The sequence below is a fragment of the Heptranchias perlo genome, chromosome 6 (assembly GCF_035084215.1).
Source record: "Heptranchias perlo isolate sHepPer1 chromosome 6, sHepPer1.hap1, whole genome shotgun sequence".
Taxonomy (NCBI): Eukaryota; Metazoa; Chordata; class Chondrichthyes; order Hexanchiformes; family Hexanchidae; genus Heptranchias; species Heptranchias perlo.
The window spans coordinates 6,535,478-6,558,748 of record NC_090330.1 but is presented as its reverse complement, the minus strand read 5'-3'; positions in this window follow the sequence as shown (position 1 = coordinate 6,558,748).

The following is a 23,271-nucleotide window of genomic DNA, read 5'->3' as shown; positions in this document are numbered from 1 at the left end:
ATTAACTACTCCCATCATTGTTTTCTGCCCCTTGATATTCCTTAGCTCCACCCATACTGATTCCACATCCTGATTTTCTGACCTAAGATCCTTTCTCATTACTGCCTTTATCTCATCCTTTATTATTAGGGCCACACCCACCCCCCCCCCCTTTCCATTCTGCCTGTCTTTTCTAAAAGTCAAGTACCCTGGAATATTTAGTTCCCAACATTGGTCACCCTGCGACCACGTCTCAGTAATGGCTACTAGACCAAACCCATTTATCTCTATTTGTGCCACTAAGTCATTAATTTTAACTTTTTACTATTTTTCCCTGATGTGACCTTACTCACTAATGCCCTATTACCTTTGTTAAAGGGGCTTTATAAATTCTTTTATTGTTAAAAAAAAAACAGCCTCTCTGGTGTCTTCCTCATAAATATTTTCTCCCCTCTCTATCCTAGAAGCTTAAGCCCCTTCAGTTATCTTAGGTTGAAAGCTTTGTGCTGCTTTTTACATTTGTAAGATATAAACTGTATCAGGGTGTGCAAAAACCATTCCATATGTGATGTTGGAAGTTTAGGAGGGGTTGTGTTTTCTAACAGTATGGATTGGATTGTATTTGTTGCTTAACCCATTAACACTTGCTGGTGTGGTACAGTAATTTTAGAAAGTAATAATTTAATAAATAAAGCAAACAAGTCGATCTTCCTGACCTGTTCTGTTTCTCATGGTCAGCCATTCGTGTCCCTTCCACAAGCCATCTTGCTGCCCTCCCTCAAGGCATTTCCCACTTCCTCAAACTCTTTGAGTTTGAGGAAGTGGGAAATGCCTTGAGGGAGGGCAGGGTCTGAGTGGATTCCTTAATTGGCCGTGCGGGTGCGGCAATTCAAAGTGTCCGCACTCCTTTGATTAGTTCCTTGAAGTACTCACTAGAGGAGGCATTGGAAGCATGCTCTCCAATATCAGAGATAATCCAGCAGGCTCTAATGATTTCAACAGCAATGTGAGGAAGGTACTAGACGGGTTCAAAGGTCTCAACATTCTCCAGGGATGAATGTTATTTATCCTCGGGTGCTGCGAGGGGTAGCGTGAGAGGATTGATAAACGCTGGGGGGGGTCCAATTGGATTGGAAGCAAGCTGACATAAGGGTAAAATGCGAACCTTTGGAGGATTTGCCCTTTAGTGAGCTATATTCAAAACCGGTGAAAAAACACGTCAAGCCAAATATAGGCCCATATTTTACATCGATAGCTGGTAAAATAACTGAACTTGTTGTAATTCATGTGGTATTGTGGCGGTTTAATACATTTCGGAGCGCAGTTACGCGTTGACCACGTTGGTGTGGGACTGGAGTCACATATAGGCCAGACCAGGTAAGGACGGCAGGTTTCCTTCCCTGAAAGGGATGAGTGAACCATTTGGGTTTTTACGACAATCTGACAGCTTCACAGTCACTCTTACTGATACCAGCTTTTCATTTCTAGATGTTTTAAACTGAATTTAGGTCCTCAAACTTGCCGTGGCAGGATTTGAACTCACATCTGCTGGATTATTAGTCCAGGCCTTGAGATTACTAGTCCAGTAACATAAGCACGATACGAACACACGAACGGCGAAAGACGGAAGGGGAAAGACCCTCTGGTCCATCCAGCCTGTCCCACACAATTGTGATACCTTGTGATATATATCACAGTATATATAAACTCCCCACCCCATCCAAAGCCACGTGATCGCCTGGGAGAGGTGAGAAACCAGATTAAAAAAAAAATTTATCTGGTTTCTCACCTCTCCCAGGCGATCACGTTAGGGGGAAAATCTGAGAAATTCCTCTCCAACCCCCACCCCGCCCAACACCTTAGGCGATCAAAACCACTCCAGGAGATCATTCTGGTGCCTGATTATTTCAATGCATTACCTACCTTTTGTAAGAGGTGATCTCCACCCCAGCCAGAAACAGATCCAGCTCTCGCTTGAAGGGATTGTACACTGCCGTACTCTCAACTGCTTATTGATTTATATATATTTATATGCTTAAAAGAAAAAAATGGAACAACTCTTTAATCGGAGGAGAAACGCTATACATAAAATGAAAGAGTGTGTAGACAGTTAAAAGGCAGAAGAATAAAGATTACAGCCTGCTACACCCTATTAAATAGTAATAGTGGCTACACACTTGCAAATCAAAGAATGGTTCTCAGGCCTACAACACTGGGTCACGGCCCTCTGTAATATACGCCACAGTAGTGATTTATTTCCGGGAAGGTTGAGTGACTCTCCCTAGTTGATTTGCGGCAGCTCAGGATCAGGCGAGTACAATCGTACAATATACCTTACCATGTCTTCTCCGGCACTTTCTGCTTTGATTTGACTGGCGGTGTTCTCTTCGTTAAATGTAGGAAACATGGCAGCCAATGTGCGCACAGCAAGGTCCCACAAGCAGCAACGAGAAAATGACCAGATAATCTGTTTTTTTTGGTGATGTTGGTTGAGGGATAAATACTGGCCAGGACACCAGGGAAAACTCCCTGCTCTTCTTCAAAATAGTGCCATGGGATCTTTTACATCCACCTGAGAAGGCAGAAAGGGCCTCGGTTTAACATCTCATCCAAAAGACAGCACCTACCAACAATGCAGCACTCCCACAATACTGCACTGGGATCGTCAGCCTAGATTATGGGCACAAGTCTCTGCAGTGAGACCTGAACCCACAACCTTCTAGATTCAGAGTCAAGAGTGCTACCCACTGAGCCATAGCTAATATCGTGAACTAGTCAAAGGTTGTGAGCAGTCAGCATCCACGGGCACCCGAATGTGACATATAAATCATGGAACGTATGATTACAATGGTAATCCACTCCCGCAATATCCTAAAGGCCAGAATCTTGGAGAGCCTTCCATCCTATGAATTGCACTATTACCCCTCATGTGAGATTAAAGGATTCGTCTGCAAAGTCTGCCACCTGTTGCACTCCATGGCCTCCTGGTTCCGATCAAGTTTGAACTTTAATCATAAGACCGGTGTAAATGAAGACCAGCTGGTTTGCCACCTGGCATTACATTTATTCATTTGTCAGTGCGACTACTGCCTTTGTGTCTTTAACGAGTCAGAATGAAATTCCTGGCACATCAATGCCCATCATTTCCATATTAAGACATTTAGCCTCGTGCTTTTATTCCAAGGGTGAAACTTCTTTCAGACTTCTTCTCCGGGTCTCCATATTGGACAATTCTGGGCACCACACCCTAGAAGGATCTATCGACCTTGGAGGGGATGCATCGCAGATTCACCAGAATGATACCGAGGCTTAGAGGGTTAAGTAATGAGGTCAGGTTGCATAGAATCAGGCTTGTATTCCCTTAAGTATAGAAGATTAAGGGGTGATCTAATTGAGATGTTTAAGATGATTGAAGGATTTGAAAAAGTAGATAGAGAGGAACTATTTCCTCTGATGGGGGGGGAAGTCCAGAACAAGGGGGCACATCCTTAAAATTAGAGCCAGGCCATTCAGGGGCGATGTCAGGAAGCACTTCTTCACACAAAGGGGAGTGGAAATCTGGAACTCTCTCCCCCAAAAAGCTGTTGAGACTGGGGGTCAATTGAAAATGTCAAAACTGAGATTGATAGATTTTTGTTAGCCAAGGGTATTAAAGGTTACGGAACCAAGGTGGGTAGATGGAGTTAAGATACAGATCAGCCATGATCTAATTGAATGACAGAACAGGCTGGAGGGGCTGAATGGCCTACTCCTGTTCCTAAGTTCGTAAAGCCCCAGGTTGGCCCAATCTGTGATGCTCTTTGTGTTGAATGCTCCGTCTCCCCTCAAGTCCTGGCACCACCATCGCATTCTTCATTTTAAAAATGGCCTCTAGCTAGACCTCCAGGTCTCAGTCAGAAAGATGTGAAGGGGTGGGGGTGCGGGGTGGGGGTGCGGGGTGGGGGTGCGGGGTGGGGGTGCGGAGTGGGGGAGGCGTTGGGGGCAGGGGACTACATTTTTCTACCCGACAGTTGGAAACACTAGCCCAAGCATAATTTTTCTCCCCCAAAATTTTCATTGTGCTGTTCCAAAAAGCTTTTTCCATGCTCTGCGACTGAACAAAATAGAATTAAGAAGTTTACAAAAAGAAAAGCTTTAAATTCCACTGTGACAGGAAGAGGGGAAACCGAGGGAGGGGGGAAGTGGGGAAACCGAGGGAGGGGATAAGAGGAGAAACCGAGGGAGGGGATAAGAGGGGAAACCGAGGGAGGGGGGAAGAGGGGAAACCGAGGGAGGGGGGAAGTACTGAATTTTTATTGTACAAAATCATCTGCACCAAACGTGACAAAGCCCCGCCATTTTCAATTGTATTCGATGGGGGACGATGCCCGTTTCCGGTAATGGATTCCGAATGGTCGCCTCATAGCACTGTTATCACTGGCGATGCCACCGCGTCCATTTTGAAAGGGACCTAGCGACCCCACCCTCGGTTTCCCCTCTTCCTCTCCCTCGGTTTCCCCACTTACCCACCCTCCGTTTCCCCACTTCCCCTCTTCCCCTCCCTCCGTTTCCCCTCTTTCCCCGCCCTCGGTTTCCCCTCTTTCCCCTCCCTCGGTTTCCCCCTTTCCCCTCCCTCGGTTTCCCCTCTTCCCCTCCCTCGGTTTCCCCCTCTTCCCCTCCCTCGGTTTCCCCTCTTCCCCACCCTCGGTTTCCCCTCTTTCCCCGCCCTCGGTTTCCCCTCTTTCCCCGCCCTCAGTTTCCCTCTTTCCCCGCCCTCGGTTTCCCCTCTTCCCCTCCCTCGGTTTCCCCTCTTCCCCTCCCTCGGTTTCCCCACTTCCCCTCCCTCGGTTTCCTCTCTTCCCCTCCCTCCGTTTCCCCTCTTTCCCCTCCCTCGGTTTCCCCCTTTCCCCGCCCTCCGTTTCCCCTCTTTCCCCTCCCTCGGTTTCCCCCTCTTTCCCCTCCCTCGGTTTCCCCCTCTTCCCCTCCCTCGGTTTCCCCTCTTCCCCGCCCTCCGTTTCCCCTTCTCTCCTGCTCAGGGGCGGCCTCCTGATTCTCAGGCCTTCTCGCACAACAGCTGCTGGCACAAAACCACGAGTAAAGATTCTCAACCACAGACCTTTGTAAGGTGCATGCAGTAACATTGGCAGACGTCACATGATCAGCCATCATGTGATCAGATGTCATGTGACCAAACCTCCAGGAATACCTCCAACCAGAGTCGGCAATTCCCTGGGTCCGAATGCTTTACTCCCGTTGCCACAGCTGAGATTTCCTGATCCGTTTATTTGAAATGGGTTCGTGCCGACATTAAATTAATGCCGGTTGGAAAATTCGGCTTATTTTCCTGATCAATTTTGGTGTCCATTTCACATTTTAGAAACTCCCTGACTGACCCCATCCAACACCAGACAGGCGGCAACCATAGCAACACCATCATCGAATCACGGCACTGGCTGTAATTTGATGCCCTTAAGTTTATGGTTTTCAAATCAGAGCGGAATAAGAAAAAAAAAAGAGTCAAATACCATATCGGAATCAAGGAGTCCCTCAGATAATCCCTCGTCGGAAGATGGGTCACGTGTTAGCAAGCGCTGAAGATCAAGTATTTCTCGTGCAGGTCACATACCGCTCGCTGTGGAGCGTGTGCCTTTGATCGATGACTCTGCGTTGCCGAGTAAGTGTGGGGTCTCTGCAGTACGAGGGAGCCCTCTATCTGACTAACAGACGTTTTCTTCCCAGAGGACAGAATTCGACGTGTTTGGCCGTAGCAGATCGCCTCCCAAGCGCTGAGCCCTAAGACATAGGGGGTGAGGGTTACAAGGGGACCCATGATACTAATCATAGAATCTTACAGCACATAATGGAGGCCGTTCGGCCCGTCGTGCCTGTGTCGGCTCTTTGAAAGAGCTGTCCAATTAGTCCCGCTCCCCACAGCCCTGCAATTTTTTCCTTTTCAAGTATTTATCCAATTCCCTTTTGAAAGTTACTATTGAATCTGCTTCCACCGCCCTTTCAGGCAGCGCATTCCAGATCATAACAACTCGCCGCGTAAAAAAAATTCTTCTCATCTCCCCCTCTGATTCTTTTGCCAATTACCTTAAATCTGTGTCCTCTGGTTACTGACACTCTGCCAGTGGAGACAGTTTCTCCTTATTTACTCTATCACAACCCCTCATGATTTTTGAACACCTCTACCAAATCTCCCCTTAACCTTCTCCGCTCTAAGGAGAACAACCCCAGCTTCTCCACGTAACTGAAGTCCCTCATCCCTGGTACCATTCTCGAAAATCTCCTCTGCGCCCTCTCCAAGTTTTAATTCGCAAACTTTTTCCTTCATTCAGCTCAGAGTTCAGTTGCAACGCTCCCTATCACTTGAACCAATAGAGAGAGAGAGAGAAGAAAGAACGGCTTGACATTTATATAACACCTTTCACGACCTCAGGACGTCCACAAAACACTTTACAGCCAACAAAGTACCCTTAAAGGGTAGTCAATGTAGGAATCACAGCAGCCAATTTACACACAGCAAGATCCCACAAACAGCAATGTGATAACAATCAGATAGGCTGTTTTAGGGATTAGTGTTGACCAGAAGACAGGGAGAACTCCTTTGCTCTTCTTTCAAGAACACCATGGGATCTTTCACACCCACCTGGGGGGGGGGGGGTGGGGCAGACAAGACCTCAGCTTAACATCTCATCCGAGAGACAGCACCTACAGGCAGTGCAGCACTCCCCTCAGTACTAGCACTGAGGTGTCAGGCTAGATTATGTGCTACAACTTTCTGGCCTAGGGAGGCTTAAGAACCCACGACCTTCCATCTACTGAGGCGAGAGTGCTGCCCGCCGAGCCACAGCTGACAGCGTGAAGGCTAGGCCACGATACACGGTCACTTGGGCGGATGACTGACAGGCTGCTGGCCCTCAAGGAACTGTTCCCCATCGAGAGTCGGTGCCTTCAGGAGAAGTGGGGAGGAAAAGGAGAATAAAAATATCTAGAATTCTATTAAGTGGTGAGAATGTGGATCCTGCCACAAGGAGCAGTTGAGGCGAATAGCACAGATGCATTTAAGGGGAAGCTGGATAAACACACGAGGGAGAAAGGAATAGAAGGATATGCTGATCGGGCGAGATGAAGTAAGGTGGGAGGAGGCTCTTGTGGAGCATAAGCGCCAGCATAGACCAGTTGGGCCGAATGGCCTGTTTCTGTGCTGTAAATTCTATGTAAGACGAAGGAGACATCACTGTGGGAACGTGCTCGTTTGTTATACTTTCCTTCCCCTTTAACCAAACCGTTCCGTTTTCCCCTGTGGATATCCCGGACACCAGAGAGAGACCTTTGTCAACAAATATTGTAAAACTACATTAGTTTAATCAAATATAAACAGCACGAAACGTCCTTGTGACACGACGGGGAAGAAAAAAAATGCACCAGCCTCACCTTCCCTTCCCTTTCCCTTTCCCTTTGCCCACCTCGTCGTGCTTGATGTCTCATCGTGACTGCTAATGTCATAAAGGCTGCCACATGACATCAATGTAACTGTCGCGTGGCACCGTTGGATGTCGGAATTGAATTTAAATGTTAAACATGAGGAAGATCAGGCTGCAAAACGCTGCGCATGCAAACAGCTGAGACCCGACCTCCACGTCGCGATCCTCTCTCTCCAAAAAAAAAAACAATCTCGGAGGTTCAGGTGGCATTCAAATTCCCATCTCCCAACAGTACCAAAGGGGCCTCGACCTCTCCCTCATCAAAGAAAGAAAGGACTTGCATTTATACAGAGCCTTTCATAGAGTCATAGAGTTATACAGCACGGATAGAGGCCCTTCGGCCCATCGTGTCCGCGCCGGCCATCAAGCCCTGTCTAATCTAATCCCATATTCCAGCATTTGGTCCGTAGCCTTGTATGCTATGGCATTTCAAGTGACCATCTAGAGCCTTTCACGACCTCTAGATGGTCACAAAGCGTTTCACAACCGATGGGGTACTTTTGAAGCGCGGTCACCGTTGCAACGTAGGGAGACGCGGCAGTCGATTTGCGCACAGCAAGATCCCACAAGCAGCAGCGAGGTAAATGACGAGATAATCTGGGTTTTTTTTCGTTTAAATGACGTTGGTTGAGGGATAAACATTGGGAGAACTCCCCCGCCCGTCTTTGAAATTGCAGCATGGGATCTTTCTTACCGTCACCTGAGAGACCAGACGGGGCCTCGGTTTAACATCTCATCCAAAAGGACAGCACGGTACTCAGAGCGCCAGCCTAGATTTTGCCCACTAGTCCTTGGACCATCGCTGACCATCAGACTCAGATAGGTGAAAGTTTCTACCCACTGAGCCACGGAAAGGCAGCTTTTGCTCTTGGAGTGTTTTGACGGTCTCCCTGTTGGCTCCGCTGTTAAAAGGCGATCTGTTTGTGATTAAGCCAAACAAACCAGAAGATCCCAAGGTCGGTGATTGCCCTGTGCTGAGTTTGGTGATTGCAGTGAAGGGGCAGTGTCTGGATCTCAGAGCCCCTGCACTATGAAAGAGGGAGGCTGCGATAGTTGGGAAATCAGCCAGCTCCTAATTAATATACACCATTCACGCCAAGCTAGAAATTTAGAAAAAAGCTCACCAACAGCTTCCAAAACAGCCCCAAAAAGCTAACAACTCAAATAAGATCCCTGACAACAACAATAACAGCTTGAATTTATATAGCGCCTTTAACGTAGTAACGCTTCACGGGAGCGTAATCAAACAAGATTTGACACCGCGTCACACAAGGAGACATTAGGAGAGGTGGCCAAAGGCTTGGTCAAAGAGGTGGGTTTTAAGGAGCGTCTTAAAGGAGGAGAGGTAGAGAGGCGGAGGGGTTTGGGGAGGGAATTCCGGAGCTTAGGGCCCAGGCAGCCGAAGGCACGGCCGCCAATGGCGGAGCGATGAAAATCGGGGGATGCGCAAGAGGTCAGAATCGGAGGAGCGCGGAGATCTCGGAGGGCCGTAGGGCTGCAGGAGGTTACAGGGATAGGGAGGGGCGAGGCCACGGTAGGCATTTGAAAGCAAGTGTACAGTATCGTAGTGGTTACTTAAGTAAACCCGAGGACGTGAGTTCAAATCCCACCCCAGCAGTTTGAGAATTTGAATTCAGTTTTTAAAAAAATCTGGAAACAAAAAGCTGACGTCAGCTAAAGTGACCGTGAAGCTGTAAAAACACAACTGGTTCACTAATGTCCCTTTAGGGAAGGAAACCTGCCGTCCTTACCCGGTCTGGCCTATCGGTGACTCCAGTCCCACACCCAATGTAGTTGACTCTTAAGCTGCCTTCTGAAGTGGCCTAGCAAGCAGGCCCACCACCTCGGGGCAACTACGGAGGGGCAATAAATGCCAGCCTTAGTCTAACATCTCATCTGCAAAGATATATGTAAAAGATGTATGAAATCTACCGTTTGGCTCAGGGGTTTATGTTGCTTCTGATCAGGTTGCATTCTGAATGAAAGATTGATTAGCCGGTAGAGGAGGCCATTCGGCCCCTCGAGCCTGCTTCCCCCAATCAGTAAGATCATGGCTGATCTGTACCTCAACTCCATTTTCCTGCCTTCGCTCCATAATCCCTGGATACCTTTACCTGACAAAGATCTATCGACCTCAGTCGTGAAAGCTCCAATTGTCCCTCAGCTTCCACAGCCTTTTTGGGGGAGAGAGTTTCCAAATTTCTTCTACATTTTGCTTGAAAAAGTGCTTCCTGAAGTCACTCCTAAACGGCCTAGCTCTAATTTTAAGATTATGTCCTTTTATCATAGTATCACAGTGGGTACAGCACAGGAGGAGGCCATTCAGCCCATCGTGCATGTGCCGACTCTTTGAAAGATCTATTCAATTAGTCCCATTCTCCTGCTCTTTTCCCCATAGCCCTGTAATTTTTTTCCCTTCAAGTATTTATCCAATTCCCTTTTTGAAAGTTACTATTGAATCTGCTTCCACTGCCCTTTCAGGCAGCGCATTCCAGATCAGAACAACTCGCTGCGTAACAAAACAATTCCTCGTGTCACCATCACCTTAAATCTGTGTCCTCTGATTACTGACCCTTCTGCCACTGGAAACAATTTCTCTTTATTTACTCTATCAAAACTGTTCATGATTTTGAACACCTCGATCAAATCTCCTCTTAACCTTCTCTGTTCTAAGGAGAACAACCCCAGCTTCTCCAGTCTCTCCACAAAACTGAAGTCCCACATCCCTGGTACTATTCTAGTAAATCTCTTCTGCACCCTCTGTAAGGCCTTGACAGCCTTCCTAAAGTGCGGTGTCCAGAATCGAACACAATACTCCAGCTGAGGCCTAAGCAGTGATTTGTAAAAGTTTAGCATAACTTCCTTGCTTTTGTACTCTATGCCTCTATTAATAAAACCCAGGATCCCATATGCTTTTTTAACAGCCTTCTCAACTTGTCCTGCCACCTTCAAAGATTGTGCATGTGCACCCCCAGGTCTCTCTGTTCCTGCACCCCCTTTAAAATTGTACCATTTAGTTTATATTGCCTCTCCTCATTCTTCCTACCAAAATGTATCACTTCACACTTCTCTGTGTTAAGTTTCATCTGCCATGTGTCTGCCCATTTCACCAGTCTGCCTCTGTCCTCCTGAAGTCTGTTACTATCCTCCACATTGTTTACTACATTTCTGAGTTTCATGTCATTCGCAATCTTTGAAATTATACCCTCTATACCCAAGTCCAGGTCATTAATATATATCAAAAAGAGCAGAGGTCCTAATACTGACCCCGGGGAATGCCACTGTATACTTCCCTCCAGTCTGAAAAATAACTGTTCCATTAGACTCTCTGCTTTCTGTCCCTTTAGCTAATTTTGTATCCACGCTGCCACTGTCCCTTTAATCCCATGGACTGCAATTTTGCTAACAAGTCTATTATGTGGCACTTTTTCAAATGTCTTTTGAAAGTCCATATACACAACATCAACCGTATTACCCTCAACAACCCTCTCCGTTACTTCATCAAAGAACTCAATCAAGTTAGTCAAACACGATTTTCCTTTAACAAATCCGTGCTGACTTTCATTTATTAGCCCAAACTTTTCCAAGTGCCAATTAATTTTGTCCCGGATTATTGTCTCTAGAAGTTCCCCCACCATCGACGTTAGGCTGACTGGCCTGTAATTGTCGGGTTTATCCCTCTCCCCTTTGTTCTTGATTCCCCCGCCAGAGGAAATACTTTCGCTGTAGCTACCCTATCGTATCCTTTTAACATTTTAAACACCTCGATCAGATCACCAGTTTTAACTCGACTGTGATTCAAGTCAGGAAGTCAGTATCTTAACTTATTCTGCTTATATCGACAGTGACAGTATTGTCATAGATAAAGCGCTAAATATTCTTCCTTGCTATGCCTCCATGACTAGTTCCCTCCCACATTGTACCTGTGGAGATTATATGTAAACGAGGGCCTTCTGTGTTGCATGTGAGCCTGCAGATTGTTTGGCTTGTATGTAAACCAACACAAGACCGAAGGCCCTTCTGAGAATTGATTGGAATTGCATCCTTGAATTCATTCCGCAGTCACTTGTCCCTCTCAAGGTCAATAATACTTGATTATCTGATTATAAGTCTTCCCACTGAAGGGTCCCGCTGTATTTTCTTTGGGGAGGCTGTAATCTGCAGTGAAATCCAATAAAGACTTCCAAAAAAAAGCTTACACCAGAAGTTTAACACACAAGCGAAACCAAATGCCTCTTGTGCCCTTGTGATTAAAGTGTTACTTTGGGAGCCAGTAATTGTTTGGGGCTCTTCTTCTTTGTCACTTTCTTATATTGAGTGGGAAAATTGCGGCTCCTAGCTGTGTATATTGCAGAGATCTTTCATCGCCTGACACTGTGTGCGTTGGCTCGTCCCTGTGTTCGAGCAAGAAGGCAGCGTTCTAATGTGGCGCAGGGACAAGGCGCCCTCCAGTGGCAGAACTGAAGGTGGCGGCAAAGAGATTGACCACTCAAAGCAAACATTGCTCTTGCCAACCTGGCACAAAAAAACAAAATAAAATAAAATCTCACGCAATTTTCACCCCTTAAAAAAAAATAACCGGCGTGGAAAATTCAACTCAAATGTCTGCTAAAAAAATTAAGTTCAGGGAGAGAAGATCATTGCTCCAGCACTCCACAAAAAGATTGGACTACTGTCTCATAAACAAACAAAACGTGTCAAAAGCAATCCATATTGAAGGTTATCTTTTATTTGTGCTCTGTCCCTCTGCCTGTCTGTCCGCCTGTTTCTCTCTGCCCATCCGTCTGTCTGTTTATCTCTGCCTGTCCGCCCGTCTGTCTGTTTCTCTTTGCCCGTCTGTCTGAGGAGATGAGTCCATAAAAGGTTTACAGTATGTTGAAACCACTGACGGAAACGTAAATGAAAGTACTGGAGGCTGCCATTTTAGACTGGGGTCTCCTATTCTGATCCGAAATGTCTCTCTTGTATCTCCACTGCTAAAGTAATCTCCAAGAGCCTTCCTTGATTTCCACTTTCACGCCAAAACATTATTTCCCCTTCGCTTTACTCTATAACGCCAAATCCACTCAAGACTTGAATACTGCTCCCCCAATTCATGGAAGGCTTTTCCAGCATCTTTCTTGTCGTCACAGGTCAGGATACACTGCAAGCAACTAGGGACACAGTAGCCTCGTGGTTACGATACTGGACTAGTAACCCAGTGCTTACATGTTCAGATCCCTACATGGCAAGGTGTGAAATTGAAAATGATCATCAAAGCTCCAAGATTGTTGTCAAAACCCAACTTATTCACCAATGTTGGTCAAGAAAGAGATTCTGCTACCCTTACCTAGTCTGGTCTTCACTTAACCCTAGTTCATTCTTAATGACCTCAGGTCAACTTGGGATGAGCACTAAATACTGACTTGCTAGTGTTAACCACGGCCCAAGAACAAATATAAGACAAAAACTCAACTGACAGGCAATCTGTTTCTCACCTGCACCTCCAACTTGTGCTCTACTGGTATTTCTTCTCCCTTAAAAGAAAGAACTTGCATTTATTTATTTTTTTATTCATTCGTGGGATGTGGGCGTCGCTGGCGAGGCCGGCATTTATTGCCCATCACTAATTGCCCTTGAGAAGGTGGTGGTGAGCCGCCCTCTTAAACCGCCGTAGTCCGTGTGATGAAGGTTCTCCCACAGTCCGTGCGATGAAGGTTCTCCCACAGTCCGTGTGATGAAGGTTCTCCCACAGTCCGTGTGATGAAGGTTCTCCCACAGTCCGTGCGATGAAGGTTCTCCCACAGTCCGTGCGATGAAGGTTCTCCCACAGTCCGTGTGGTGAAGGTTCTCCCACAGTCCGTGCGATGAAGGTTCTCCCACAGTCCGTGTGATGAAGGTTCTCCCACAGTCCGTGTGATGAAGGTTCTCCCACAGTCCGTGTGATGAAGGTTCTCCCTCAGTCCGTGTGATGAAGGTTCTCCCACAGTCCGTGCGATGAAGGTTCTCCCACAGTCCGTGTGATGAAGGTTCTCCCTCAGTCCGTGTGATGAAGGTTCTCCCACAGTCCGTGTGATGAAGGTTCTCCCACAATCCGTGTGATGAAGGTTCTCCCACAGTCCGTGCGATGAAGGTTCTCCCACAGTCCGTGTGATGAAGGTTCTCCCACAGTCCGTGCGATGAAGGTTCTCCCACAATCCGTGTGATGAAGGTTCTCCCACAGTCCGTGCGATGAAGGTTCTCCCACAGTCCGTGTGATGAAGGTTCTCCCACAGTCCGTGCGATGAAGGTTCTCCCACAGTCCGTGCGATGAAGGTTCTCCCACAGTCCGTGCGATGAAGGTTCTCCCACAGTCCGTGCGATGAAGGTTCTCCCACAGTCCGTGTGATGAAGGTTCTCCCACCGTGCTGTTAGGTAGGGAGTTCCAGGATTTTGACCCAGTGACGATGAAGGAACATTTGCTCCTTTCACAAGCTCAGGACGTTTGAAAGCGCTTTACAGCATTGAAGTGTAGTCACTGTTGTAATGTAGGAAACGCAGCAGCCAATTTGCACACAGCAAGTTCCCACAAACAGCAATGTGATAATGACCAGATAATCTGTTTTTAGTGATGTTGGTTGAAGGATAAATATTGGCCAGGACACCCCTGGTCTTCAGAACAGCGCAGTGGGATCTTTTACATCCACCTGAAAGGGCAGACAGGGCCTCGGTTTCATCCGAAAGTCGGCACCTCCGACAGTGCAGCACTCCCTCAGTATGGCACTGGTGCGTCAGCCTAGATTTTCTGCTCAAAGTCTCTGGAGTGGGACTTGAACCCACAACCTTCTGAGTCGAGAGTGCTACCCACTGAGCCACAGCTGACATCTCTATCGCCCATGACACCAGCACATTAAACTCTCAGTAAATTCCCATGTCAACTTTTTAACCTTGCTTTCTCGGTTGCAAAAAAAAATATGACTTTAGCTTGTTTTTTTCCCCACACATGCCTGCAAGTGTTCCTGACCTCCCCTGACGCCAGATTGCAATACTTCAACATAGTGCTTCTGCTTGCAATTCTACAGACAGATACATATTTGCTCAGTTACTCAAAGGATATGACGAGTCTCCTGTTTCCATATTATTGTAACAGATGAAAGAAAAGGCAATTCTCACATTTTTATTATTAATATTTCTATCTTTTGCCATGCTGGTTTGCAAATATTGATTCTATATTTTTTTTTTAAATTCCAGTTGATATTTAATTCTTTCGCCAGCCTGATGCATGAAACAGTAGATGATTTTTTTTTTATTGGAGATGGTGCCTCAGGGGTACATGGGGTTTGAATTGTTGGTCATTAAGAAACGAAAGTGGTTTTTAAATATTTTAAGGGCTGTGACAGGTTAATAACTGGTTTGACAAATAAGCAGAGGGATACAGTTTGAGGTGTTGTAAATCACAGGCCTCTGCTTCATCAGGCCTGTAATAATTATTGTTCAGAATGAAGGAGCACTTTTTTTTTTAAAAACGCAGTCAGCGGCTGCAAGGAAGGCGGAAACTTCTAGAACTTGCTCGGATCAATTGAAACTTTAGATACTAAGGAGCTTTTTCCCTTCGTTGAGGGTTCTATAACAAGGGGACATAGATTCAAGGTAAAAGGCGGGAGGTTTAGAGGGGATTTGAGAAAGAACTTTTTCACCCAGAGGGTGGTTGGAGTCTGGAACTCACTGCCTGAAAGGGTTGTGGAGGCAGGAACCCTCACAACATTCAAGAAGCATTTGGATGAGCACTTGAAATGCCATAGCATACAAGGCTACGGACCAAATGCTGGAATATGGGATTAGAGTAGACAGGGCTGATGGCCGGCGCGGACACGATGGGCCGAAGGGCCTCCATCCGTGCTGTATGACTCTATGACTCTATACTTCTGCTTCCGCTCCGGTTGGCCAATATCCCTTGTGGCAACGAAAGCTTGAAGATTTCTTTTGTGGTTGAGAATCCAATGTGAGGAACCATCCATGGGTTGGGGTCTGGAGTACGCGATCGGGGGGGGGTCGGGGTCTGGAGTACGCGATCGGGGGGGGGTCGGAGCGGGCATGTGGGGGAGGGCAACATTGGAACATAGGGACAGGAGTAGGCCATTCAAATCCCTCGAGCCTGTTCCACCATTTAATTAGATCAGAGCTGATCTGTATCCACCCGCCTTGGTTCTGTAACCCTTAATACCCTTTGCCTAACAAAAATCTATCAATCTCAGTTTTGACATTTTCAATTGACCCCCAGCCTCAACAGCTTTTTTGGAGGGAGAGTTTTCCAGATTTCCACTCCCCTTTGTGTGAAGAAGTGCTTCCTGACATCACCCCTGAACGGCCTAGCTCTAATTTTAAGGTTATGCCCCCTTGTTCTGGACTCTCCCACCAGAAGAAATAGTTTCTCTCTATCTCCCCTATCAATTTGTTTAATCATCTTAAACACTTCAATTAGGTCACCCCTTAATCTTCTATACTCAAGGGAATACAAGCCTAGTCTATGCAATTCAATTTCAAAATTTGAAGATGACACAAAACTTGGAAGGGTAGTGAACAGTGAGGAGGATAGTGATAGACTTCAAGAGGATATAGACAGGCTGGTGGAATGGGTGGACACGTGGCAGATGAAATTTGACGCAGAAAAATGCAAAGTGATACATTTCGGTAGGAAGAACGAGGAGAGGCAATATAAACTAGAGGGCACAACTCTAAAAGGGGTACAGGAACAGGGAGATCTGGGGGTATATGTGCACAAACCGTTGAAGGTAGCAGGGCAGGTTGAGAAAGTGTTTAAAAAAGCATGCGGGATCCTGGGCTTTATAAATAGAGGCACAGAGTACAAAAGCAAGGAAGTCATGATGAACCTTTATAAAACACTGGTTTGGCCACAACTGCAGTGTTGTGTCCAGTTCTGGGCACCGCACTTTAGGAAAAATGTGAAGGCCTTAGAGAGGGTGCAGAGGAGATTTACTGGAATGATTCCAGGGATGAGGGACTTTAGTTACGTGGATAGACTGGAGAAGCTGGGGTTGTTCTCCTTGGAACAGAGAAGGTTGAGAGGAGATTTGATAGAGGTATTCAAAATCATGAAGGGTCTAGACAGAGTAGATAGAGAGAAACTGTCCCCATTGGCGGAAGGGTCAAGAACCAGAGGACATAGATTTAAGGTGATTGGCAAAAGAACCAAAGACGACATGAGGAAAAACTTTTTTACGCAGTGAGTGGTTAGGATCTGGAATGCACTGCCCGAGGGGGTGGTGGAGGCAGATTCAATCATGGCCTTCAAAAGGGAACTGGATAAGTACTTGAAAGTAAAACATTTTTAAGGCTACGGGGATAGGGCGAGGGAGCGGGACTCGCTGGATTGCTCTTGCATAGAGCCGGCACGGACTCGATGGGCCGAATAGCCTCCTTCCCTGCTGTAACCTTTCTATGATTCTATGATCCTAACCTGTAATTTAACCCTTTTAACCTCGGTATCAATCTGATGAATCTCCCCTCCAAGGCCAATATGTCATTCCGGAGATGCGGTGCCCAGAGAACCTTTTGAACCGAGATGGGGAGGTGTCGGGAGTGGTGAATGGGTCCTTTACGTTGGGGTCGTCCTGCTCCTCCTGGCTTCACGTTCTTGGCTGGCAGGCGCACCAGTCGGGCTGGTTACCCTGAATGATAGAGAGAAACTATTTCCTCTGGTGGGAAAGTCCAGAACAAAGGGGGAATAATAACCTTAAAATCAGAGAGGGGGTGATGTCAGGAAGCACTTCTTCACACAAAGGGGAGCGGAAATCCGGAACTCTCTCCCCCCAAAAAAGCTGTAGCGGCTGGGGGTCAATTGAAAATGTCAAAACTGAGACTGATAGATTTTTGTTAGGCAAAGGGTATTAAGGGAGTTGGAGTGGGGGCCTCAAGCAGGCATTAGGCCCCTTATTTGCATAACTCCTCTTGTTTGCCCTTACGCAATATGGCGGTCAGCGGCCTTTTTGGCCGGAAGTGTTTGTGCCCTTCCTGGCTCCCATTTTGGCGCTAGGAGGCCCAATTTCTAGGCCGTGCGTTGAGTCTTCATTTCAACACATTAAGGACACAGAGGAGATGTGTGTACTTTAGTCTAATTACAGATGAGAAGGAACTAGAGAGGAAAGTACAGATAAGAACTGACTACAGTAATATAGAGAGGGAGAGATAAAAAATACAACGATTTGCATTTATAAAGCGCTTTTAACATTGTAAAAACGTCCCAAGGCGCTTCACAGGTGAGATTATCAGATAAAATTTAACACCGAGCCACATAAGGAGATATTAGGACAGGTGACCGAAAGCTTTTAGGAGGTTTTAAGCAGCGTCTTAAAGGGGGAGAGAGAGAGGTACAGAGGCGGAGAGCTTTAGGGAGGGAATTCCAGAGCTTAGGGGTCTAGGCAGCTGAAGGCACGGCCGCCAATGGCGGAGCGATGAAAATCAGGGATGCGCAAGAGGCCAGAATCGGAGGGGCGCAGAGATCTCGGAGGGTTGCAGGGCCGGAGGAGGTTACAGAGAGAGGGAGGTCATGGAGGGATTTGATAACAAGGATGAGAATTTTGAAATCGAGGAGTTGCCAGACCGGGAGCCAATGTAGGTCAGCGAGCACGAGAGGGGGTGATGGGTGAACGGGACTTGGCGCGAGCTGGGATACGGGGCAGCAGACAATACGTCAGACTGTTCTGTCTAGGGTGAGTCGGCCTGATCTAGATTGCCTTTACATTGGATGAATTATGCCCATTTCACCAGAGGAGCTCTTTATCAACCATTTCAGGTACACTTTGGATGATCAAACATGTCAAGAATATTCACTTTGATAATTACTGATTCAAAGTTCCCAATGATTTGTATCCCCGTACATTTTCAAATAAGTATCGCTCCTAAGCATTTACATCTGTCAAAAGAGACCACAATAGATTTAAAGTAATAGCCCTGTATAATATCGCTGGGAGCCTTTTATCCATCTCCATGTCTGCAAGTTAAACAGAACATACCACAAAAAGTCTCAGTCTCAGTTGCTGATAAACTAAGTATTCTTAAGCGTTGAACACTTCACCTCCCAACTGAAATGGTCCTATCCCAATTCAACTCATTATAGCGACTCTAGTGGGCGGTCTGCTTTACGCACTGTGCCATTGTCCTAGTACCCCCTAGACTAGGGAGGGTTCCCACTCTTGACTGTTGTCCAGTGATCTTTGCTAGAAATTGTGTGTGTGCATATGTGTGTGTGCGGAAGCGAGTGCGGGCTGATAATGCGATGCCTCGTGTGGCCGAATAGCCGGTCATCACCGTCGGTCCGGGTTCACCCATGTAGAACGGTGGCGCGGGAAAGGCACCAGCTCCTGAGCAACCTCTCGCCCCCCCCCCCCCCCCCCCGCAGCAAAAGTCAGCGCCTACAGGAGAGAGGGGGAGGAAATTAAATGCATCAATTTTGTGGTGGTGGTGATGCTGGCCATTTGACTGAGCAAATTCTTTTAGATGTTTCTGAGTACTTCAATTTCCAAAGGTTGACAAATGCGCTCATATTAATATTTATTAATCTCAAATAAGCACTGATATCGCTACCTAGCACGGGTGCATCTTTTGTTTTATTTTATTCATTCTCGGGATGTGGGCATCGCTGGCGAGGCCGGCGTTTATTGCCCATCTCTAGTCGCCCTTGAGAATGTGGTGGTGGTGGGCCTTCTTCTTGAAGAGCTGATACTGAAGGCTGTTAGGTATCATGGTATCATAGTAGGTACACCACAGGAGGAGGCCACTCGGCCCATCGTGCCTGTGCCGGCTCTTTGAAAGAGCTACCCAATTAGTCCCATTCCCTCGCTCTTTCGCCATAGTCCTGCAAATTTTTTCCCTTCAAGTATTTATCCAATTCCCTTTTGAAAGTTACTATTAAATCTGCTTCCAGGCAGTGCATTCCAGATCATAACAACTCGCTGCGTAAAAAAATGTCTCCTCATCTCCACTCTGGCTCTTTTGCCGATCACCTTAAATCTGTGTCCTCTGATTACTGACCCTTCTACCACTGGAAACAGTTTCTCCTTATTTACTCTGTCAAAACCCTTCATGATTTTGAACACCTCTATCAAATCTCCCCTTCACCTTCTCCGCTCTAAGGAGAACAATCCCAGCTTCTCCAGTCTATCCACGTAACTGAAGTCCCTCATCCCTGGTACCATTCTAGTAAATCTCTTCTGCACCCTCTCCAAGGCCTTGACATCCTTCTTAAAATATGATGCCCAGAATTGGACACAATACTCCAGCTGAGGCCTAACCAGTGTTTTATAAAGGCTTTTTACGCAGCGAGTTGTTATGATCTGGAATGCGCTGCCTGAAAGGGTGGTGGAAGCAGATTCAATAGTAACTTTCGAAAGGGAAATGGATAAATACTTGAAGGGGAAAAAAATTGCAGGGCTGTGGGGAAAGAGCAGGATAGCTCTTTCAAAGAGCCGGCACAGACACGATGGGCCGAATGGCCTTCTCCTGTGCTGTACCTACTATGATACTACGATACCTAACAATGTTCAGCATAAAGGTTTATATAACTCCCTTGCTTTTGTACTCTATGCCTCTATTAATAAAGCCCAAATAAGCTTTTTTAACAGCCTTATCACCTTGTCCTGCCACCTTCAAAGATTTGTGTATGTGAACCCCCAGGCCTTACTGTTCCTGCACCCCCTTTAAAATTGTAGGGAGTTTATTCTTTGTAGCGATTGCTAGGCCACTTCAGAGGGCAGTTAAGAGTCAACCACGTTGATGTGGGACTGGAGTCACGTATAGGCCCAGGCCGGGTAAGGACGGCAGGTTTCCTTCCCTGAAGGACATTAATGAACCCGTTGGGTTCTTACGACAATCTCACAACTTTATGGTCGCTCCTACCAATACCAGCTTGTTTTTTATTTACAGATTTTTTTTCAACTGAATTCAAATTCTCAGGCTTCAAAGGTTGGCAAAAGCAGTCAGTCATATTAATATTTATTACTCTCAAGCAGCCCGGCTAGTTCGGAACCGGCAACAATGAAGAGAGTTAACTCGGCCCCGTCATCGCTGCTGAGCTGAAAGATGGGAATTTAGTGGTAGTAATACTAGCAAGTAGTAGTACTAGTAGTAGTCTCAATAAGTATTGACATCACTACCTAGCAGAGGTACATGGTGGTGTTTCACATCAACAGTCCAAAGGGAATTATCTAAATGAGAAAGAACTTGCATTTCTACAGCGCGTTTCATTATCTCAGGACGTCCCAAAGCGCTTTACAGCCAATAAATTACTTCTCGAGGTGTAGTCACTGTTGTAATGTAGGAAACGCGGCAGCCAATTTGCGCACAGCAAGGCCCCACAAACAGCAATGTAACAGTGACCAGATAATCTGTTTCAGTGATGTTGATCAAGGGATAAATATTGGCCGGGACACCCCGGAGAACTCCCCTGCTCTTCTTCGAAATAGCGGCCATGGGGCCTTTTACGTCAACCCGAGAGGGCAGACGGGGCCTTGGTTTAACGTCTACATCCGAAAGACGGCACTTACCGACAGTGCAGCGCTCCCTCAGTTCTGCATTGGAACGTCAGCCTGAATTTTGCGCTCAAGCCTCTGGAGTGGGACTGCGAATCACACGACATTCTGACTCAGAGGTGAGAGTGCTACTGACTGAGTCACAGCTGGCACCTACAAAACGCATCTAGCACGACAAATATTTGCTAAGCACGATAGCTTTAATTTCTGCAATCCACATGGCGCCAAGATCTCACGTCGAATATGAAGGATAAACAGATTCAGCTCTACATTCCATTTTCCGAGCATTTTTGACATCCCCATGATAAAGACTGTTTAACGTGAAGAAATTAATCACCGGGCAGAAATAACTGTCTGTTTGGAAAAATGAATGGCTCCAGATTATGAATACTTGCTCTCGATAGGAGCTTTGAAACAATGCAGAATAGAATGAATCTGACAGGATACAACTAAGTAATAATGTAGAGTTCCCAAGTGATGTCCCAGTCGATTTTATTCCAAATAAAGTCTGAGCTTGACAAACAGACACTCAAAATGATACCAGAACTGAAAGGATATAACTGTCAGGAAGGGCTGAACAGGCTGGGGCTCTTTTCTCTAGAAAAGAAATAAAAGCTGAGGGAGGACCTAATAGAGTTCTTTAAATTCGCCAAGGCTTCTTCAACAGCACCTCCCAAACCTGCGACCTCTACCACCTAGAAGGACAAGGGCAGCAGGTACATGGGAACAACACCACCTGCACGTCCCCCTCCAAGTCACACGCCATCCCGACTTGGAAATATATCGCCGTTCCTTCATCGTCGCTGGGTCAAAATTCCTGGAACTCCCTTCCTAACAGCGCTGTGGGAGAACCTTCACCACACGGACTGCAGCGGTTCAAGAAGGCGGCTCACCACCACCTTCTCAAGGGCAATTAGGGATGGGCAATAAATGCCGGCCTTGCCAGCGACGCCCACATCCCATGAACGAATTTTTAAAAAATTAGGAAAAGGTTTGATGGGGTAGACGTTGTTCACAGCTGACTTAACGTGCCTTTTACTTTAACATAAGATTGATAATAATGTAGCTTAGGTTTATAATAATGAAGAAAGCTTGTTTAGTGCTTTTCTTGCACCAGGGAAAACTACCCTGATCATCTTCGAAATAGTCCCATGAGATCTTTTACATCCACCTGAGGTCTCACTTTAACATCTCATGTAGAAAGTCGGCACCTCCAACAGTGCAGCACCCCCTCAGTTATTGCACTGATGTGTCACCTTAGATTTTGCAAGGAAGTCTCTGGAGTGGGACGTGAACCCATGACTTTCTAATATCAGAAGGTGAGAGTGCTACCCACTGAGACACAGCTGACATTTAGGATGTGTGGTATAGCAAAATGTCCCAAGGTGGTTCGTCATCAGGGGCCAGACCTGAGCGACAATTGGGGGCAGGGAGGAGGTGGGGGGGGGGAACAGAAAGTTAAGTCTTAAGATCGTTAAAGGTAGAAGAGATGTCACAGGGCGAAGGAGTTTGGTGAGGAAGCGTTTGGGTGCCAGATGGCTCAAGGATTTACACCCAAAACATTAACTTTTCTTACATAAGAACATAAGAACGTAAGAAATAGGAGCAGGAGTAGGCCAATCGGCCCCTCGAGCCTGCTCCGCCATTCAATAAGATCTGATCCTAACCTCAAATCTAAATTCATGTCCAATTTCCTGCCCGCTCCCCGTAACCCCTAATTCCCTTTACTTCTTAAGATGCTGATGGACTTCCTGTATATTTCCACCATTTTCCATTTTTATTAATTTTAACCTTGGGCAGTAAACTGGCAGGGCAAAGAACACTCATGCTGCAGAACCTGTCCAATTTTCATTACCGCTCCCCTCATCCGTTGACGACGGAAAACATGTTTTTTTTAAATATACACAAAATGGCAATGGAATTGTGAGAGAGACTTCAGAAACTCGCTACGCAAAGCCAACCTGGTGACCATAACCTTTTTTTTATTCATTCATGGGATGTGGGCGTCGTTGGCCAGGCCGGCATTTATTGCCCATCTCTAATTGCCCTTGAGAAGGTGGTGGTGAGCCGCCTTCTTGAACCGCTGCAGTCCGTGTGGTGAAGGTTCTCCCACAGTGCTGTTAGGTAGGGAGTTCCAGGATTTTGACCCAGCGACGATGAAGGAACGGCGATATATTTCCAAGTCGGGACGGTGTGTGACTTGGAGGGGAAGGTGCAGGTGATGTTGTTCCCATGTGCCTGCTGCCCTTGTCCTTCTAGGTGGTAGAGGTCGCGGGTTTGGGAGGTGCTGTTGAAGAAGCCTTGGCGAGTTGCTGCAG